A 22,491-nucleotide genomic window follows, 5' to 3' on the forward strand; every position below is an offset into this window, starting at 1 on the left:
TCTTGAACAAAATCTGATCAGAATTTTAATTCTGTGGGTTGGGAAACACTGTGTGAGAAATCTGAGTGTACTGTGCAAGGTAGAAAGATGAACGGAAACGGCAACATGAACACCAAACTTCCAGTATTTGACGGTAAAAACTGGAATCGTTGGATGATCCAAATGCGTGTACTGTTCGGTGCTCAAGATGTTCTAGATCTTGTCACTGATGGTTATGTTCCGGTAGCAGCAGATGCGACGGATGAACAGAAAAACGCGCAGAAGGAAGTAAGGAAGAAGGATCAGAAAGCATTGTTCTTCATTCATCAATGTGTTGATGTAAATGTGTTTGAGAAGATTGCAGATTCAACGACAGCAAAGGCTGCGTGGGACACACTGGTTAGATGTTATGGTGGTGACGCATCAGTGAAGAAGGTGAAGCTTCAGTCCTTGAGAAAGCAATATGAGAATCTCAACATGAAGAATAATGAGAAAGTTTCTGAATACATCTCCAGAGTGATTCTGATCACTAATGAGATGAAAGCGTGTGGAGAAACTCTTTCTGAAGAAACAATCATGGAGAAGGTATTGAGATCCCTTACCTCTCAATTTGATTACATTGTGGTAGCAATAGAACATTCCAAAGATCTGAGCACCATGAGAATTGAAGAGCTGCAGAGCAGTCTAGAAGCGCAAGAGTTGCGTTTGACTGAGAGAACTTCTGAAAGGGAAGTAGAGCAGCAGGCTCTGAAAGCAACTTCTGATAGGAGGTATCAGAAGCAGTCAGAAGCCAGGAGAAGATCTGATGGTGGTCAGAAGTCAGAAAGCTCAACCTCTGATAGACAAAAGAATGCTCAGAAGGGAAAAGAGAAGTATGACAAGAAGAAGATCCAATGTTACTGCTGTAAGAAGTTTGGTCACTTTGCTAGAGACTGTTGGTCAAACAAGGAGAGAAAATCAGAAGAAGCAAATATAGCCAGAAGTTCTGATGACGAATCTGTGTTATTGATGGCCTCTGAATCCGATGATATGGATCTGATAGACTGGTGGTATATGGACACTGGCTGTTCAAATCATCTTACTAGAAACAAAAAATGGCTGGTTGACTTTGACTCTGAAAAAAGGACAAAGATCAGATGTGCTGATGACAAATATCTTAATGCAGAAGGTATGGGAAATGTCAGAGTGATTCTGAACAATGGGAAAACAGCATTGATTCAGAACGTGTGGTATGTACCTGGCATCAGAAGCAATCTGATGAGTGTGGGACAATTAATTGAGAAAGGTTTCTCAGTTACCATGAAGGACAATCTTCTGAAGCTGTATGACTGCAATCAGAAGTTGATTATGGAGTCAGAACAGGGAAGGAATAGAACATTCAAGGTGAATGTCAGAACTGCAGACTCAGAATGTCTTAGTGCAACAAGTGCTGAGAAGGAGAGTGAGTTATGGCACAAAAGATTTGGTCATTTGAATTTCAGAAGCTTAAAACATCTGAATTCAAAGAAGTTAGTACATGGAATTCCTGCAATTAAGAAGCCTGAAAAGTCATGCAAAGTTTGCATGGAAGGAAAACAACCACGATTGCCATTTGCGTCAGAAACTGCTCCAAGAGCAAAACATGCCTTGGGAGTTGTACATTCTGATGTGTGTGGTCCATTTCCAGTAGCATCGATTGGAGGGAATAAATACTGTGTTATTTGTTGATGAATTCACAAGAATGACATGGGTATCCCTTATTAAGTTTAAACACGAGGTGTTTGATGAATTCAAGAAGTTCAGAATGAAGGCTGAGAATCAGAGTGGTCAGAAGTTGAAGATTCTTAGAACTGACGGTGGAGGTGAGTATAACTCCAAAGAATTCCAGAAATTCTGTGAGGAGAATGGAATTGAGCATGAGGTTACTCCTCCTTATACCCCTCAACACAATGGTCTTGCTGAAAGAAGAAACCGCACTTTGCTTGATATGGTGAGAAGCATGCTAAAGGAGAAGAAACTTCCTCAGAAGCTCTGGGGAGAAGCTGTTGCCACTGCAACGTATGTACTCAACCGATGTCCTACGAAGAAGTTGAAGGAAATAGTTCCAATACAGAAGTGGACTGGAGATAAGCAAAGTGTTAGTCATCTGAAGGTGTTTGGTTCTGTTTGCTATAAACATGTTCCAGAAGCCAGAAGACAGAAGCTGGATGATAGAAGCAAAGTGATGATTCTGATAGGGTACCACAGTACAGGTGCATACAAGCTCTATTGTCCAGAAACCAATAAAATTGAATTCAGCAGAGATGTGATTGTGAAGGAATCAGAAGTTTGGAATTGGGATAAGTCTCAATCTGATTCTGATGTTAGAACTTCTGAAGAAAGGTCAGAGTTCAGAATTTCTGAGGTTGGAGTAAATTCTGACGTTGATTCTGACTCTGATAGTGATCCAGAATCTGATGTTCCAGACTCTGATGTTGCAGACTCTGATGTTTCAGACTCTGATGATCCTGACTCTGATGACCCAGACTCTGATGGTAATCCAGATTCTGGTGGCAATTCAGACTTTGGAAATATGCCAGAACCTTCAGATGGTTAAAGTTCTGGAGGAAGTCAACCATCTGAAGGTAGAAACTCTGAAGTTGAAGACTCTGAACAAGTTCAGAGACCACAAAGAGTCAGAAACATCCCCAGAAGATATGCAGAATTTGACATGCTGCAAGACACTGAAGTAGACTCTGAAGGAGAAGTTATTCAGTGTGCCATGTTAGTAGACTCTAAACTCATAAGTACAGAAGAGGCTCTTAAGCAGAAGCTCTGGCTGAAGGCCATGAAAGAAGAACTTGATGCTATAGAGAGAAACAAGACTTGGAAGTTGACAGAACTTCCAAAAGACAAGAAAGCCATCAGCGTCAGATGGGTTTTCAAGCAGAAGTTAAAGCCAGATGGTTCAATTGGCAAACATAAAGCAAGGTTGGTAGCCAGAGGATTTCTACAGAAACCTGGGCTGGATTACTCTGAAGTGTTTGCACCTGTAGCAAGACATGAAACAATCAGAATGGTGATTGCAATAGCTGCTAACAGGAATTGGCCTCTGATGCATTTAGATGTAAAATCTGCATTTCTGAACGGTCCATTAGAAGAAGAAGTTTACGTGTCACAACCTCCTGGATTTGTGAAAAAGAATCAGGAAGGGATGGTGTACAGATTATACAAAGCTCTATATGGATTGAAACAAGCGCCCAGAGCTTGGAATCAGAAGATTGATTCATTTTTCAAGAAGCAAGGCTTTCAGAAATGTGAGATGGAGTACGGTGTCTATGTTCAGCATACTTCTGAAGGAAATATGACTCTGGTATGTTTATATGTTGATGATATACTGCTGACTGGAAGTTCTGAACAGGAGATAGCCAAGTTCAAGAAAGTTCTGATGAATGAATTCGAAATGACTGATCTAGGCAAAATGACATACTTTCTAGGGATGGAGTTCAGATACTCTGAGAAAGGTATTATTTTGCATCAGCTCAAGTATGAATTAGAACTTCTGAAGAGATTTGAACTGAAGAATTGTAAGATTGCTGTCACACCTTCTGATACAAATCAGAAACTGGATTCTGACTCTGATGGAAAGGATGTGGACGCTACAACCTTCAAACAGTTGGTTGGTTCTCTGAGGTATTTGTGTAATACCAGACCTGATATTTGCTATTCAGTTGGGATGGTTAGTAGGTTCATGAGTAAACCTAAGTGGTCCCATTACCAAGCTGCTGTCAGGATTCTGAGGTATATCAAGGGAACTCTGAAGTATGGAGTATTATTTCCTTCTGGAAGAAAGGATGAGTCAGAACTTCTGAGTTATTCAGATTCTGATTGGTGTGGAGACAGAGTTGACAAAAGAAGTACGTCTGGGTACTTATTCAAATTTCTGGGAGGTCCCATTTCTTGGTGTTCCAAGAAGCAACCTGTTGTGGCGTTGTCAACTTGTGAAGCTGAATACATTGCAGGTGTTGTTACTGCATGCCAAGCTGTGTGGATTCTGAATCTATTACAGGATCTGAAGATTAAAGTAAACAAACCTCTGAAGTTGATGATTGACAACAAGTCTGCAATCAATCTTGCCAGAAACCCAGTGTTGCATGGGAGAAGCAAGCACATTGAGACCAAGTATCATTTTCTGAGACATCAAGTTCAGAGGGGAGTGTTAGAAGTTGTACACTGCAGCACTCAGAAACAGTTGGCAGATGTTCTGACGAAAGCTATCAAGACTGATCAATTTCTCAGATTAAGGGATGGAATTGGTGTTACAAGTTTTGATGGAATATGAATTAAGGGATGGTATTAGAAGTAATTCATATTTATTAGTTGTACTATTTTCTTAGCCCCTAAGTTTGTTAGAGGGTATTTTAGTATTTTATCCTATTCTAGTAACCCTAGTTTTAGCTTATAAATAGGGTGGCAATCATTGTAACTTTTATCATGTTTTGTAGCCGTCATTCTTAATAGAATATTCATCTTTTATTCTACCTTTGCACCAACACCAATAAGAGTCTTTCAGAAGAGATTGCGAATGAGTTATAAGAAAATAGTTCTCTAAATTTATAAAAATATCTTCTATTTTCTAACCAATTTATGACCTAATGTATCCTCATAACAATACATGAATCACATAACCCATAAGGTGTTTAAAAGTGTTTCTCAAATCTTAAATAACCTCAAAATATTACAAACTCTTAGAAAAATAAACTCTAAGAAATTCTCTTTGTGTCTCTCTAAGCATCTCTCTAAAAAAACAATTTTTTTAAATATGGTAGAAAAACATAAATATGGCACAAATTACTAGATTAAACGACTCACATCTCTCGTCCAAGTGCCTCACATTTCCATTAAAAATCCTAACATTTGAGGCAGATCCAAAATTATTCAAAAATGATTAACTAAAGTGTCATGCATTTCTACCCAAAATGCCTCGTGTTTGAGGTAGAAATGGATTTGGGCAGTTTTTTTATTTTTTCTTGAGTTTTCTTGAGGCATACTCCACAGATATCCATTTTTACTTAGAAACCTATGGTGATGCCGATTTATCCATCAATCACCTTGATGCTCTCTCCAAGTTTGAGTCACTCTTTAGTAAAATTAATAAAGTCTAAAAAATGCATAAACCTTGATCTAGGTAGTAATTTGGTTAAAACATCAGTAAAATTGTCTTAAGATAAAACCGTCTCAACCATAATCTCCTTCGACTTAATCATTCCTTTAATGGTACATTTGATGATTAGCCAAATCAATTGCATATTGACTATCACAATGAATCTTCTTATACTCTTGAGTGATTCCTAACTCATGGATCATACCTCTTAATCATATGACTTCCTTGACCCCTTCAACTAAGAAAGTATACTCTACTTAAGTTGTGGGTAATGTGACAACGAATTATTGATTTTCCTTCCAACTAATAGTCATCCCAGATAACATAAACACAAAACCCGACAATGATTTTTTAGTGCCCACGGTTATAGCATAGTTTACGTCTTCATATCCCTCCAAAGCATTTTTCTATTGAGTTAACTTTGTGTAATTCAAACCACCCTGCAATGAACCATTCATATATCGAAGAACACACATCAAAGCTTCCCAATTTTATTGATCCATATTCTCCATAAACTAACTTACTATGTTAATGGTATATGATAAGTTAAATCTCTTATATACCATAGATGATGCTTCCGAACCCACTAGCATAGGGAGTATCTCCCATCATCTTCTTCTCATCTCAAGTTTGTGGATATTGCATAACATAAAGCATAGTATAATGATCCAAATGAGTGATGACAGTTATAACATAAAGTATTCTAAACTTGTCCACCATTTTCTTCAAGTAACTAGATTGAGATAAGAGAAATTCACTAATTTTGTAGTTTCTTGTGATATCCATAAATAAGATCCTCTTATCTTCACCGATATATTTCATCTCAAATTCTCCACTCGAATTCTCCTTGAGCTTACCGATCTCTTCCTTGATATATCTTACCATAAAGATATTATTAATACATAGAAGTAGACAGAGAAAGAATTCTTTATTCCAATTCAATATCTATATACAACTATAATAAGCACTTATCACAAAACCATGCTTAATAAGAAATTCGTTAAATCAAAGATAACATTTCCTAGGGATTTGCTTCATCCCATACAAACATTTCTTCATTTTAAACATCTTAGACTTGCCCTCTACAAAAGCGTCAGGTTACTCCATATGGATCATATCTTCAAGGTCTCCATGTAATAAAAAAAAATTTGACATCCATTTGTTGCAAATAAATATTATATTGATTAACAATAGCCAAAAATACCTCTATAGAATAATACTTTACAACATGTGAAAATATTTCATTGTAATCAATTCCCTCTACCTGAGTAAAACCCTTTACTACAAGTCTTGATTAATACCTTGGTTCTTAAATCCCTGAAATACCTTTATTCTTTTTGAAGACCCACTTATATTCAACCATCATTTATCTCTTAGGTAGTCTCACACGTTCATATGTATATTTCTTATCTAATGAATCCATCTCATCATTCATTGCCTTTAACTATATCCCTCCTTACCCTATCACGAGCCAACTAATAGTCTGAAGCCACTGTATGTTAACCTTTTATAGAACTAGAAGAGGGAGCCACAACACCTTATCATTTATATTCCCACTAGCAGGAACACCCACCATAAACTGAGTCTTTTCCATTTTAGTTTATAAGTCATTTACCTCTAAGCCTTTGCACTTCATCCCCATACGGGTCTCATCAAAAGAAACATTACTACTAACAATTAACTTTGATCATCTAAGTTTTATATTCCATATATTTTATCCCTTCACTTCTTCGGGATAAACGATAAATAAACATTTTGTATCTCTAATTCCTGAGGTAGGCCAAATAAAAATTATCAACGCATAAAGTCATGCAAGGAATCTACTCCAATCAAGTTTGTATATGCGTTCAAACTCAATATTGGAAGAAGAAATACGAACTTATTGAGAATAATTTTACATGTCTAAGAAATAAATAAATAAATAAATATTCAAAAGTCACAAGTGATATTCATTTCATATAATTTACTTTGATAGATCAAACACTTGTATTGAGCTTGAAATTTTTGTATCCTCTCTCTATAAGAGTCATGTTGTAAACCTCAAACACTGTTATCATTTCATTGTTGTACGTTCCTCAAACATGATAAAAGAAACTTAGTTAGGTTAGATTTTGTGAGTGAAAAGTATAAGGTATTTTCATTTGGACAACAAGATACCTTAATGATTGTAATTTATTAGTTATTAGAATAAGACCCACGTGATGTGCGGGTGTAGGTTAATTTTACTTTTGTATTGAAAACTTTAGTTATAGTTAGAATAAATTTTTAAACATATGTAATAACTCATTCTATGGTGAACTAACATGGTTTATCATTCCAATATTATTTTCTTAAAGATCGCGTTTAAAATTATAAAAATTCTGAATTTTGATTAATTTCTCAATTGAATTAAGGGTTAAATATGTTTGTGGTCCACATAAATATTTCAAATTTCATTTTTAGTCCCTCAAAATATTTCCTTCAACGAATGATTCTCCTAAAATTTTTCATACACACTTTTGGTCGCTAATACTAAAATCGTCGCTAAAACTGTCGTTAATTCAATCGCTAAGTAATAAATTATCGCTAATTTTATCGCTAAGTTGCAGGAAATACCAAAAATATTGATGAATATTTAATCCTTGAATTAATCATGCTCTTCAATGTGATTACTATTATTGAGATAATTGAGATAATGACATGAATTAACTACAAATAAGTAGTCATATTTCACCTAAAGGAAAGATAGGTTCTTGAAACATGAAACCGATAAATAGTGTTTTTTATAGGTTACTTCTAATCTAGATAATCTTAAACAATGACATTATAATTTTAAAGTGAGGGTGAAGAAACCCTAATTCATGAATTGTAAGTCAAGATGGATTAAAATCAAAATTTGATTCCCAATTTCTTTTACTTGTCATGTGATTAGATATTTACAAATTTTAATTATATATTATTTTTTATCAAAGTATTGTTTTTTGGATTATCATATTATAGATAAACGAACAAATATAAATGATTGATTGAATTGCATAACATAACTTCATACTATTAAATTAGAAATGAGAAAAAATTATTTTTAATCTAATTTATTTAAAAAATAAGATATAACTAAATTTAAATCTTAATAATATATTGTAAATTTTCTTTAGAAAACGAGATAAATCACGAGAGAGTGACTTGCATCTTAAATCTTATGATATTAGAAAATATAATTGATGTTGATAAACAATTGGATTGTTCCTTACAAGTTGTATGGGCATGAACATAAGAAATATTGAATGGTGTACTAAATTCCATACAATGTGATTGAATCAAAAATAAGATAAATGGTGAAAAATGCATCATAGTGAGGATTTAATGAATGAAGGAAGATGACAATATGCTTCATAAATGTTTCTGAATGCAAGGAGATAGGGGAATTAAAGATTTTCTTTTCATGTTAGATTATTTTACACTAACTAAAGAAAAAATATTAAATAAAAGAAAAAGAGTAATAATTCATTAAATTATTACTATTATTTTTAAAATCATAACATAATATATTTTCTGTTTTTTTTTATAAAAGATATTTGAATCAAAATGTTGATGTATTTAGTTTGGATTGACTCAAATATCTTTTATAAAAAAATATCATATGGAATAACTTCACACTTGGAATTGATGCATATTTTTTTATATAAAAAATGATATATCCAGTATAAATAAAAAACAACTAAATTTTTATTGAAAACAAAAAATAATATATCTTTAAGATTTAAATATATTTTTGATCCCTCTAGTTTTATGATTTTTAACTTTTAGTCCTTCCATCTTAAAAATCAATTTTTGGTCCCTCAATTTCAAATCCCTTGAAATTTAGTTGGCCCCTCTAATTTTGCCCAGCTATCGTCCTCGTTAATGAAGTGACATTGCTACGGTGAAGCCATATCACATTTTATACCATTTTTAATTGAAATGATTTTTTTCACAATTTTTATAACATTTTTAATTGAAATAAAAATTTAGGTTTATAATTAAATGAAAAAAAGTTAAGCTGAAGAACAAATTGAGCTTCACAAAGAACACATTTCCTTCTTCTTCTTCATTCTTACTTGCAACTGCAACCAACCCTAGAAATCGAATCAACCACGAAGAACACATCCATGTCGTTTTTCGTTCTATTCTTTCTTCAAACCAGTTCTCCAAATCCCAAATGTCTCAAAAATTAGTTTCCAACAAAAACAACAAATTTTGTTCATTATGGTTGTGGGATGTATAAGGTATGATTTTATCTATGCTAATTTTGATGTTGCTTAGTTTTAACCAGACGACCATTGAGGTATCTTCTTTCTTCTCCATTGATGTATCCAGTTGCAAGTCTATAAGAAGTGCAGTCAATTTATTTGGTTGGATGAAGAAATGAGCCCTAGAGCAAAAGAAGTTATCTCCTCATTAATAAAGAATTTAAATGAGAAGCAAAAGGTTAAAGATGTCAACATTAAATATGAATGAATGAAGATGAAAAATGAAATTACTGAATAAGCAATTTAAATTTGACTAAATGATCACCATTATTTTGTTATTTGACTTAGTTGCTTCAACACTAATGAAATAGGTTTTTAGTTGATTAGGTGTTATTTTATTAGGTTTTATGTTTTAACAATTCAAGTGTAATTTGAAAGATCAAATATGTTCTTGATATGTAATTTTAGTTTTATGATAAAGTGGTATGTTTTTAGAAGGATCCTTAAGTGTAATATGACTTGATTATGGAATGAATTATTTTGATGAACTCTATTGTATGTTATTGATTGATCCATAATATTTGTCTTGATTAAGGAATAAAATAATTTGTCTTGATACACAACATGTGGAGCCTATACAATGTGGGCATTTTTTATAGCAAAATAATGCATGCATATGGCCTGCATTTAAGGCTTGCACAATGTGTGCATATGGCATAAGGCTTGCATATGGACCTGTATAAGTGTACATATATGACCTACATATGTGAAGGTGAGGAAACACAAGAAGGGGAAGGTCAGGTCTGCTGCACCTTATATAGAGATGAGGAAAAGAGACATTGAAGACTTTCACCAAAAGGTTGGATAACCTTTGTACTTGATTTGACAGATCAAGAAAAAAAAATCTGCAAGAGGAATTATCCGTTAAAGCTCAGACACCAGAGAAAAGATTTTTCCTTAAGTCTTCACGGGATCAAAAGGTCTCTGAGTTTGTTAGAGTTACCTCGATAGAAGAGATTATGCTTCAGAGGTTGACTTTCTTCAGACTTCACTCTTCAGAGGCTGATCCCTTCAGAGTCTACTTCTTTGCTTTTGAAGCTTCAGAGTCTGGATCACCAGAGGCTTACTTTTTTCATAGTTAACTTCATAAGAGTCTAGATCACCACCAGAGCCAAAGTCTTCAGAAGTGATCTTCAGAGCTAGAGTCTGAACTTTACATTCAGAATCCTCAAGCAACTTTTCATCTGTTCCTAGTCTTAAAATCCTGCATACTAGAACAAATATTAGAATACCCAATTGTTCTTTAAATACTTTGTTATCATTAAAACCCAAGGGATATCATATAAACCAATTTTGTTCCAACAATCTCCCTTTTTTATTATGACAAACATAAGTATTTAAGAACAGTGGTTTTTAATTTAATTAACATGTTTACTTTAGGGTCTGAGGTTTGTAAGCTTCCATCGAGTCTGATAGTCTAGAGGGCGAGGTTTGTAAGCTCCTTCTAAGTCATATCCAGGTTAAATAATCATCAAATTCAGGTGCTTAAATACTATTTATCCCTCCCCCTTTGTCATCAACAAAAAGATAAATAAAGGATAAGAGAAAGGAAAGACACTAAAGAAAAAAAATGTATGGGATTTTATCAAGTCTAAATAAAAATTCAATTAAAAAATCATGATTGATTATCCCCTCTCATCATCAGTAAAAAAGCATGCAAGCAATGTAAATGTGATGATAATAAATGACTTGAGTGGTTGGAAAAGAAGCTACACAACAAGATATCTTCCAACCTATTCTTGAGCCAATGAGACTTAGCAATCAAACCTTGGAAGGAGAGTCTGAAGATAAAGAAAATATCTCTCTCTTGATCATGTTGGTGCTCATTAATCCAGACTAATTTCTCTTTATCCCATCTTCCATATAAAAGCCAACTTAGAACAAGCAAAAAATTAGTTCCCCCTATTTCATTAGCCTTCTCCCTTTTACAAAATGAGAAAACCAGCTAAGAACAACAAGGGTGGTTCCTCACAAGAATATGGAAGGCCTTGAAGAACCATAAAGATGACATAGTCATCTCTTCAAAAGGTGTTGGAACTTCTACTGGAGAACCTAGCATTGGAAGAACATCAGAGACAAAGATGAAGACTTCCAAGAGGAACCTCAAGAAGGAAATCATTAAGGTATCTAATGAAGAGTGGGATGAGGGCTAGAAGAAATTTATCATGCCAGAAGGGTGGGGTAATGACCAAGAAGAGTAGCCTTTTTGGCTGGAGCATCTTCCAGTTGTATTTCTCTTTTTAATTTTCATAAACATGTAGTCCTTTTTCCAATGAATAAAGAAGATATTTTCCCAGCTTTGTTTGGATTTATTTTTAGCCACCAGTTTCATGTATGTGCAGTGAATTTAAACAATAAACTAACACTAAATAATGTACAAAGAGATTTTCAAAACAAGATTTTATCTTACCAGACTTAATATCCCAATATTGATATAGCTCAGAGTTAGAGCATAACAGAAGAAGAAATATTAACAAAAATAAGACTAAGTTAGAGATATTTTTAGATTTGTAAGACATAAGTGGACCAAACATAACAAGGATGATTTTAATAGAAAAGCCACTTATTTGCCATCTAAAATAACCAAACAAGTTTCAAGCATCAGAGGCTGAGATGCTTCAGAGGTAACTTTACATCATAAGTAGCTTTAGAGCTTCTGATCATAGTAGCTTTTGATCATCATCATACTTTGATCCTTCATTCAGAAGCAAGCACCAATTATTCATAAAATGCATGTTCATATTCTTTTTTATGAAATTAAATATATCTATAGTGAGAGACTTAGTAAATATACCATTCCATTGAAGATCTATATCAATGAATTGTATATATATTACACATTTCTGAATATAATCTCTAATAAAATGATGTTTTATTTCTATTATCTTGGTTCTAGAATGTTGAAATGGATTTTTTGTTAAATAGATGGCAGCAATATTATCATAGAAGATGAGAGTATTGCTTCCACTAATCTGATAGTCTTCCAACTGATATTTCATCCAAAGGAGTTATGTGCAACATTTAGCAGCTAAGATGTATTATGCTTTTGTTGTGGACAAAGCAATAGTTTCTTTTCTTTTACTATCCCAAGATATTAGGTTTTCACCTATGAATTGACTATTTCCAATAGTGGATTTTCTTTTAATTCTATCCTCAGCAAAGTCAGCATCACATAATCCAACTAGCTTGTAATCTATGGATTTTTTATAAAGCAACCCTAGATTAGTTGTTCTTTTCATACACCTAAAGATTCTCTTAACAGAAGTTAAACAAGTCTCCTTAGGATCTGATTGGAATCTAACACACATACACACATTAAAATAATATCTAGCCTAAAATTTGTTAAGTAGAATAAGGAACCAATCATACCTCTATACAGATTCTGACAAACTTTAGAGTTTTCTTCTTCTTTGTTCAGATTGCATGTTGGATGCATAAAAGTGTTCATAACTTTGCAGTCTTCAAGCTTGAAATTCTCCAGAAGCTCTTTAGTATATTTTGATTGATGAGCATTAACTCCATCTTTGCTTTGGTTGATCTGAATTCCAAGGAAGAACTTCAATCCACTCATCACACTCATCTCAAATCCAGCCTGCATTATGTTAGAAAACTCCTTGCCCGTGGTAGTATTAGTAGAACAAAAAATAATATCATCTAAATACACCTGAACAATTAAGATGTCATCTTTCAATGTTTTCCTTAAGAGTTTGGTATCAAAATTCCCTTTTTGGAAATCATTCTCTAAAAGGAAGTTGCCCAATCTCTCATACCAGGCTCTCGGATCCTATTTAAGTCCATATAATGACTTCTTAAGTTTGAAAACATGTTTTGGATGGATTGAATCCTCAAACCCAGGTGGTTGTTTTATATAAACTTCTTCAAAGATGACACCATTTAAAAATACACTCTTAACATCCATTTGATATGGAGTAATGTCATGATTAATATCATAGAAGAAAAGTAACCTGATTGCCTATAACCTTGCAACAGGTGAAAAGGTTTCAATTAAATATATACCTTCTTGTTGAATGTATCCTTAAGCTACTAGTCTAGCTTTGTTTCTTACCACTTCTCCTTTCTCATTAAGCTTGTTTATGAACACCCATTTTGTTCAAATGATGTTCTTATGATGAGGTCTAGGTACCAGATTCCACACATGTTTACTTTGAAACTGGTTCAGTTCTTCTTGCATGGAAATAATCCATCCATAATCAAATAAGGCTTCATTAACATAACTTGGCTCAATCATGGAGATAAGCCCCAACATTGAATGATCCTCTCTGAATGCAGATCCTTTTTTGAGAGGACTATCTTTATTTCCAATGATTAACTCTTCTATATGAGAAGAATTATAGTTGAAGGTATTTGACTCACAAAGAGCTTCTCCAGGACTTGCTTCCTCTGGTTGTGTTTTAGTAGTTGGACTTGGTTTTATACCACCGACTTCTAAACATCTAGCTTCTGAGCATTCAACTTTTGAAGGAGTGATAGCTTCTGATCTACCAGCTTCTATGAGGCTTTTGATATATGAAATTCTAAAAACTTTTCTATTAGCTATGACATTTTAGTGTTAGGATTTTTTTCATCAAATTTGATATGTATAGACTCTTCAACCATTCTGGTTACAGAGTTATACACTATGTATGCCTTAAAACATTTAGCGTATCCTAAAAAGACACCTTTTTGAGCTTTGACATCAAATTTCTTCAGATAGACTTTATTGTTTAAGATGTAACATGCACAGCCAAACTGATGAAAATAAGAAATGTTAAGTTCTCTTCCTTTGAATAGCTCATATGCAGTTTTGTTCAGAGCGGGTCTGATATAGGTCCTGTTCTGAACATAACATGTTTTTTTTATAGCTTCTGCCCACAAGTACTTAGGCGAGTTATTTTCATGAATCATGGTTCTTGCCATTTATTGTAAGGACCTATTCTTTCTCTCTATAACTCCATTTGTTTGTGGAGTTCTAGGAGAAGATAACTTATGGGGGATTCCATATTTTCACAACTTTTTTCAAAGGGTTCATTTTCAAATTCTCCTCCATGATCACTTTTTACTTTTAATTTTTTTTATTTCTTTTCATTTTGTAATTGTATGCAGAAGACATTGAACACATCATATGATTCATCCTTGGTTCTAAGAAATTTGACTGAAATTTATCTACTAAAGTCATCAACAATGATAAGTCCATATTTCTTCCCATTGATTGATGTAGTACTAAAAGGACCAAACAAATCAATGTGAATCAGTTATAAGAGTTTCTAGGTAAAGACAAAGTTCTTTGTTTTAAAAGAGTTTTTGTTAATTTTCCCTATTTGACATGCTCTATAGAGAGCATCTGAGTGATAGTTAAGATCTGACAGACTCTTAACAAGTTTTAACTTGTTAAGCTTGGAGATTAATCTTTAGTTAGCATGACCTAACTGATGTGTGCTTTTCGCAAGTATACGAATGCGTCAGAGTAATATAAAAGATTGTCGAATCCACAGAGACCAAGTGTCAATCTATCGTTATCTATTGTTATGGTGTTTATCAAAGGCAATCGAAATAGGTGTGTTTTGGAGTGTGCAATGAAAAGTAAAGTATTGAAATAAAGATATAATTAATAAAGACAGGGTCGAATGTAATTCACGTAATCAATGGATAATCCAAGTACTTGCTAATAGAGCTACTTATGGGCAATGTTTTCTACTTTGAAAAGAACTAATTTAATAGGAACTGTCGCTTTCGCGTATTCAGAACCGAGTTGTACTCCCTAATCAAACCCTCTTATTGTCACTTATAAAAAGGCGCGCATTGCGTTAGAGTAGTAAACCTATTTTTAAGAAATATAGTATCTTGACTAAGTTGAAAAGTATTATAACCTAGATTTCTTAACCAAAAGAGGTTCTTATAAACCAGACTCTAAACTTATAAACGCGTCCGAAAATAGTTTTAAAATCTCTTTTCTTCTTAATGTTAAAAACTCCTAATGAACTAGACAAAGCGCTTTCGCTGTTTTTGAAATAGTTAAAAACAATTAAGTTTAAAAAGACGTTGGACGACTTTCGATCTTACCCAACGGAATTGAAGTGCGGGAAAACTTAAGTTGAAAGTTAAAATAGCCCTTAAGTGTTTCTACGAACAATTGTACGGATTACTGGTTCAATTACGATCCTTACATTCTAACCCTATAAATTTAGCTAGACATGGTAAAGTAAAAGTGCATTAAAATAAATAAAAGTAGTGTGAGTGCGGAAAATAAATAAAAGTAGTGCGAGTGTGAAAAGTAAATAATTTAAAGAGAGTGTGAGGAAATAAATAATTTAAAGCGAGTGCGAGGAAATAAATAAAGTAAAGCGAGTGCGAGGAAATAAATAAAAGTAAAGCGAGTGCGAGGAAATAAATAAAGTAAAGCGAGTGCGAGGAAATAAATAAAAGTAAAGCGAGTGCGAGAAATAAACAAAGTAAAGCGAGTGCGAGGAAATAAATAAAAGTAAAGCGAGTGCGGGAAAATAAATAAGATAAAGACAAGTAATAAAAACCTGCTCCAATAGGAGGGTTGAATAAATTGCAAAGCGGAAATGAAAATGGCGGCAGGATTAACTTCCTTCCAAAGTGCTCCAAACTCGATTACAGACTCTATCACAGACTCGATTACACAATTGTGGTAACACTCCAATGCGAAGCGATTACCATTTTATAAAACTGGATATATGCCTAAGTGAAACAAAGTTGCTCTGAGTTTGCCTCTGGTCTAAGTTTGGATGATTTTAAAAGTGAATTCGAGTTTCTATTTATAAGCAAGTAAAAAGATGGAAATGACAAGGACGCCCTTCAACTTGAAAATGGGAGGGAAAAACTTTCCTCTTGTGGCGCCCGCCACAAGGCCATGGCGCCCGCCACAAGCATAAAATGAGGCGCCTTAGTGGAAGTAGTGGGGAACGTGGAAGTTGAGGGAAGTTGAGTTTGGACACGTCATGGCAGGATCTATGGCGCCAGCCATGGGGTAGGCCACAGGAACAAAATGCTGAATTTTAGGGTTTTTGGCTTTTTTTCGCTCCTTTTCTCGATCGGGGCTCCGATTAAAGTAAAAACCTGAAAACAAAGAAAAACATAGCAATAACACAACAAAATGATAATAAAACAACTAGAATGCATGTGAAATCGGAGTCGAAAATACGGTAAATTTTAGTGTTATCAAACTCTCCCACACTTAAACCTTTGCTTGTCCTCAAGCAAAACATTAAAAAGCCCATAAAAGAAAATTTGTGTAAACGAGTGTTTTAGGTAAAAATTCTAAGTTCAAGTCGGGATGCAGTGATAGGTACTAACTGAGTGAACTAAGGGTATCATGATGACACTAATCCGCAAATACGGACATAAACTTCATTCCTATATTAACCAACCCATGTTATCCCACAATACCTAGGCCTGCCTCTTCATCTCTTTTGTGTCCTTTTCATTCAGGCGCAATCACATTAAGTCTGTTATCCGCACATGCTTCATAGTAGAGTGGCCTGTTAGTGATTATGATCTGAGCATGGGGTTTCTGGCACATAAATATGTGTAAACCCTTTTATTGGACCCAACTGTAGTTGTGAGGGATCGGATCGTAATCCGCCCTACCGAGTTCAGTGCCAGATACCTCTGAACCAACTAACAGTGGGTAAGCTTTTCTTTTTCTTTTTCTTTTTGTAGCAATTTTTTACAATTCTTTGGTTTAAATGACTTTGTGAGGGTCACCTATACCGGAGTTGCCTTTTTGCTTTCTTTTATTTTTTTTGTTTTTTTGGATCATTCACTTATTTGCATCGGTCCCCTACGTAGAGGATACGTAGGCCGGAGCTGACTGCTGAGATAAACTACTGAGGACTTATACGGAAATGATGATTAAGGCCATGGTATATGGGGTTTCGGGAATGGTTCCTATATTTACGAAGTTTATGGTGCTAAAACAGATAGTGATGTTTCGCAAAGTTCTCCCAAGTCACCGCATCCTTACTCAAAACATGTCTTTAAAACCTGAAAACTTTCAGAATAACACTATTTTCTTTTGCAAAAAAAAATTCGATGGGGCTAAAGGTATGGGGAGGTAGGATTGTACTAAAGATCTACTATATTTGGTGACTCGTCAGACTCATGCATTATACTAAAAAGCAAAATAAACAACTAAAAGGAAATAACAATAAATAAACTATCTAAAAACAGCAAAGAAAAACGATAAAGGAAAAACGAGAAAGGTAATAAAGAAGAGACGATAGAGTCTCCTCCCACACTTAAATCGAACATTGTCCCCAATGTTTCGAAAAAAGATAAGGGAAGAGTTACCTGACAACCTATTGCTGACCACTAGTTCCCTCGCCATCCTGAGGTGGACGACGGGATCGGGAACGACGACGGTCTCTCTGATCCATCCTCGCCTGCAGGGCATCCTGAGCGGTCCTCACCTCTCGAAGGTTACCTATAATGGAACCTTGAGTGGCTTCAATTAGTGCCATGTGTCTCTGGTGGTAGTTTTGTTGACGGGCTTGTGTATCTGTGATCGTTTGCAGGGACTGTAGAACAGTGTCATATGACATGTCTGTCCTCCGCTGCGACTCTCACATGAAGTTCATGTTATCCTCCATTTGTTGTTGGATGGTAGAGAGTAGGTCGTCACGCCTTTGCTCTCTAGCCATGTGGTCACGCCACATCTCCTCTGTAATATAGAAGCCAGGAGTGGTACCTGCAGAAGAAGAAGATGGTGCGGTGTGTGGTGGTGAAGGATGATGGGGGGACACATGGGGTACGGGAGATATCTCTCTCCGATCATATTCATCATCAGTGTCATGTCCCGCCTCACCAGGAATGTTAGGAGGAAGAGGACCCGAAACAGGTGGGGCTTCCAAAGCGTAGGTCCAATTCCTTTCATCTCGTACATCTGTACGTCTAGTGCACGGTAAAACAACAGATGGGATGGCTACACCATGAACCATAAGCATATAGCCTCCTTCTCTCCTCGAGCGGCATAATTTCATGTCTCTCAGAAATTTTAGGTTAATTGTGCGAGGAGGTAAGGGGTCTAGGGTAGCCATCTCATCGTTCAGGTTAAGCGCCCGAGCAATAGATGTAATCAATCCACTAAAAGAAATCGGTCCCGCTTTATTCAAAGTTAAAGTCATATGAGCAAGCATGAACGGGACCGAATTAATACGTCTATTTGTGAGGCTTCCTTGTAAAAATAGAAGCTCTCTAGCGTTAATCTTATTTGGATTCTCCCGGCCAAAAATAGTGCATGCCAACAGATATCGAAAAACTCTGATGGCCGGGTTATGGATAGTTGAGGCAAGAACTCCTTCAAAAGAGTTTATGGAAGTGTTTGATAAACGCTCCCAGAAGGAAAATACCTCAACAGACCATTCGGAATCCAAAGGGGCCTCACAAATAGCACCGTCCCCATGAGGGATTCCTAACAAGCTGGCTAGTTCGTCGGTACTGAATTGGTATTCAACAGCAAACATTCTAAATTTGACAGTACCAACTGTGCTAGCAGTGTTAGGGTTGACAATATAAATTAAGGAACTCAAAAATTCAATTGTCAACCGCTCATAGGTAGGTTCTTTATTGGAAAAGAAATTATGCAAACCTAAATTATCTAATAATGAAATATGCTATGATAGATACCTAAAGTGTAGAGACAGTTTTCGTCAACATACCTTGTCGGGAGGATTTCCCGATTTTGAAACCGTTCGATAATTTTTCTTTGTCTATCCCCCGGTTTCCCTCCTCGAAGAATGAATTCGTTAAACTCCATTTGAAAAGCTCTTGAAAAGTGATGAAGAAGATGAAGTGGTTTGTGAAAAGGTTGGATTTTTACAAAATCCGACGGATGAAATCGAAAATGGAAATTGGAATAATGATTTGTGTGGTGTGGTGGTTAGAAAAGTATGAGCTTTTTGTGGGTTCAAGGATGTTTTTCCAAGGTGAAAAATGGGTTTGGAAGGTTGTAAGTTGAAAAAATGGTGAAGAAAGGGGTTCTGCCCCGACCTTTTACAGACGCTGTGGCGGGCGCCACAAGGCAAAATCTGGCTGGGCCGAATTTTGGCCCTTTGGCTTGGGCTTCTCTTGTCTTTTGGCTTTGAGGGGTCTGGATAGCATTTGTCTTGTGATTTTCCTAGTATCTTTGACGACACCATCTATCATTCCGAGCCGTCTGAGGGCCCGGACGTTAATGAGAAGATGGACGCCATGAATGACCAATTCCTTGAGCTGAGGAAGGAATTAAAAACCCTCAGAGGTAAAGATTTGTTCGGCAAGTTTGCTGCCGAGCTATGCCTTGTTCCCGGTGTCAAGATACCGATTAAATTCAAAGTACCTGACTTTGAAAAATACAAAGGGAACACCTGCCCTCTTGCTCACCTGGTCATGTACGCCAGGAAGATGTCAACCCAAACTGATAATGATCAGCTTCTGATCCATTATTTTCAGGACAGTCTGTCCGGTGCTGCGCTCAGATGGTACATGAGTTTGGACAGTGCTAATATTCGATCCTTCAACGATCTTGGCGAAGCCTTCGTCAAGCAGTATAAGTACAATGTTGATATGGCTCCTGACCGTGATTAGCTCAGGGCCATGTCCCAGAAGGAAAAGGAAACATTCAAGGAGTACGCCCAGAGGTGGCTAGAGTTGGCTGCTCAAATTACTCCACCGCTAGAGGAGAAAGAAATGACTAAGATCTTCCTGAAGACTCTTAGCTCATTCTATTACGAGCGGATGGTAGCAAGCGCTCCCTCTGATTTCACTGAGATGGTGAACATGGGGATGCGTCTTGAAGAAGGTGTCCGTGAAGGACGTTTGGCAAAAGATGAGAGATCTTCTTCTAAACGGTATGGGGCGTTTAAAAAGAAGGATGGGGAGGCACATGCTGTGCAATCCCATGCCAAATCCAAGAGACCCTCTGTTCAGAGGAAATCAGCACGGCATAACAACAATCAGCACCAGGTGGCTCATATAGCACCTGTATTCAGAGACAGTGCTCCATATCAGCAACATCAACAACCTCAGCAATATCAGCAGCAGCAACACAATCAACAACAATCTTCTCAACAGTATCATCAACAACAACCTCGTCCACAGCAGCAGGCCTACCAGCCTCGTGGTAGCACCAGTAATCAAGCCAACATGAACTACGATAGGAAAAAGATCAGTTTCGATCCGATTCCTATGTCGTATGCAGAGTTGTATCCCTCTCTAATAGAGCGGAAGCTGATTACTCCCAGAGATCCTCCGGCTATACCGGTCAACCCTCAGTGGTGGTATAAGCCTGACCTGCACTGTGTCTATCATTCTGGCGCTCCGAGCCATGATGTAGAGAATTGTTTTCAGCTGAAGACCAAGGTTCAGGACCTTGTGAGATGTGGTATTCTGAGTTTTGAAGACTCAAGCCCAAATGTCACCAAGAACCCATTGCCCGCGCATGGGAAATCTGTCAATATGGTCCAGGGGTGCCCCGGGAAGTACAAGGTCAAATATGTAAGCCATATTAGACAGTCACTGGTCGAATTACATCGGTTGCTGTGTCAGTACAGCCACATGGAGCATGACCACGACAAGTGCCGTATTTGTTCGGTTAACCGTCTGGGTTGCAATCAGGTACGCAGAGAACTCCAAGAATTGCTGGATGATGGAACCATTGAGATCCTTCAGAATCGCAACGTTGATGAGGACGAACCCGAGGTGAATGTTATTTCCCCTGTGTTCAAGCTGCCCGAGCCTGTTGTTATTCGCTATGATAGCAGTAAGCCGAAGGTCTCTCCTTCGTTGGTCATCAAGCCTGCAGGCCCGGTGCCTTACGTTTCAGATAAAGCTGTGCCATTCAGATACAACCCTGTTGCTGTGCAAGATGGGGTAGAAATGCCTTTGCCTTCAACGTCTGTGACCAATATCGTTGATGTGAGCGGGTTGACCCGTAGTGGTCGTGTGTTTTCCGCACCTCTCAAAGCTCCTGTTGCTTCTGATACCGTTGAGCGCCCAGTTGAGACTGCTGTTAATATTCAGAATCCGACATCTGTTTCCAGACAACCCTCCTCCTCTGTACAAAAGACTCCTGCTTCTTCAGGTGGCCCTAGTGGCATAGTGAATGAAGAATCTGATGAGATGTTGAAGCTCATCAAGAAGAGTGAGTACAACATTGTAGACCAGCTTCTACAAACACCATCCAAGATTTCCGTGTTATCTCTGCTGTTGAATTCAGAACCCCATAGGGAGGCTCTGCAAAAGGTTTTGGATTTGGCGTATGTTGATCACGACGTCACGATCGAGCAGTTCGATAGTATTGTTGCAAACATCACTGCTTGCAACACTTTGAGTTTTTGTGACGCTGATCTCCCTGAGGAGGGAAGAGACCACAACATGGCTTTACACATCTCCCTGAATTGAAAATCTGATGCCATGTCCAACGTGCTAGTGGACACTGGATCATCCTTGAATGTATTGCCAAAAACCACACTCTCCAAGTTGTCATATCAAGGGCCTCCCATGAGGCAGAGTGGTGTTGTTGTGAAGGCATTCGATGGGTCGCGCAAGACGGTGATTGGGGAAGTCGATCTCCCAATCAAAATTAGACCAAGTGATTTCCAGGTTACCTTCCAGGTAATGGATATCCACCCATCATACAGCTGTCTCTTAGGCAGACCATGGATTCACGAGGCTGGCGCCGTGACATCCACCCTACACCAGAAGCTCAAATTTGTCAAGAACAAGAAATTGGTGGTGGTAGGGGGAGAAAAGGCTCTCCTGGTTAGCCACCTATCTTCTTTCTCATATACTGACGCTGAGGATGAAGTTGGACGCCGTTCCAAGCTTTATCTATTGATGAACCAATTGAGAAGAAGTCTCCTTCATTTTCTTCCTACAAAGATGCGAAACTGGCCATTGAATGTGGTGCAGTAGCTGGTTTAGGGAAGGTGATTGAGCTTGAAGACAACAGATCCCGGGCTGGCATTGGCTACTGTTCTGGGGCATTCAACGAGCAAGGGTTGTTCAAGAGTGGGGGATTCATCCATAACGATCAACCTGAGGAAGAAGCTGCTGCTATCTTGGAAGAGGATGCAGAGGACTTGAACAATTTCGTCATTCCTGGTGGTGTCTGCGACAATT

Source organism: Lathyrus oleraceus, chromosome 4 (assembly GCF_024323335.1).
Source record: "Lathyrus oleraceus cultivar Zhongwan6 chromosome 4, CAAS_Psat_ZW6_1.0, whole genome shotgun sequence".
In the NCBI taxonomy this organism is placed as follows: domain Eukaryota; kingdom Viridiplantae; phylum Streptophyta; class Magnoliopsida; order Fabales; family Fabaceae; genus Lathyrus; species Lathyrus oleraceus.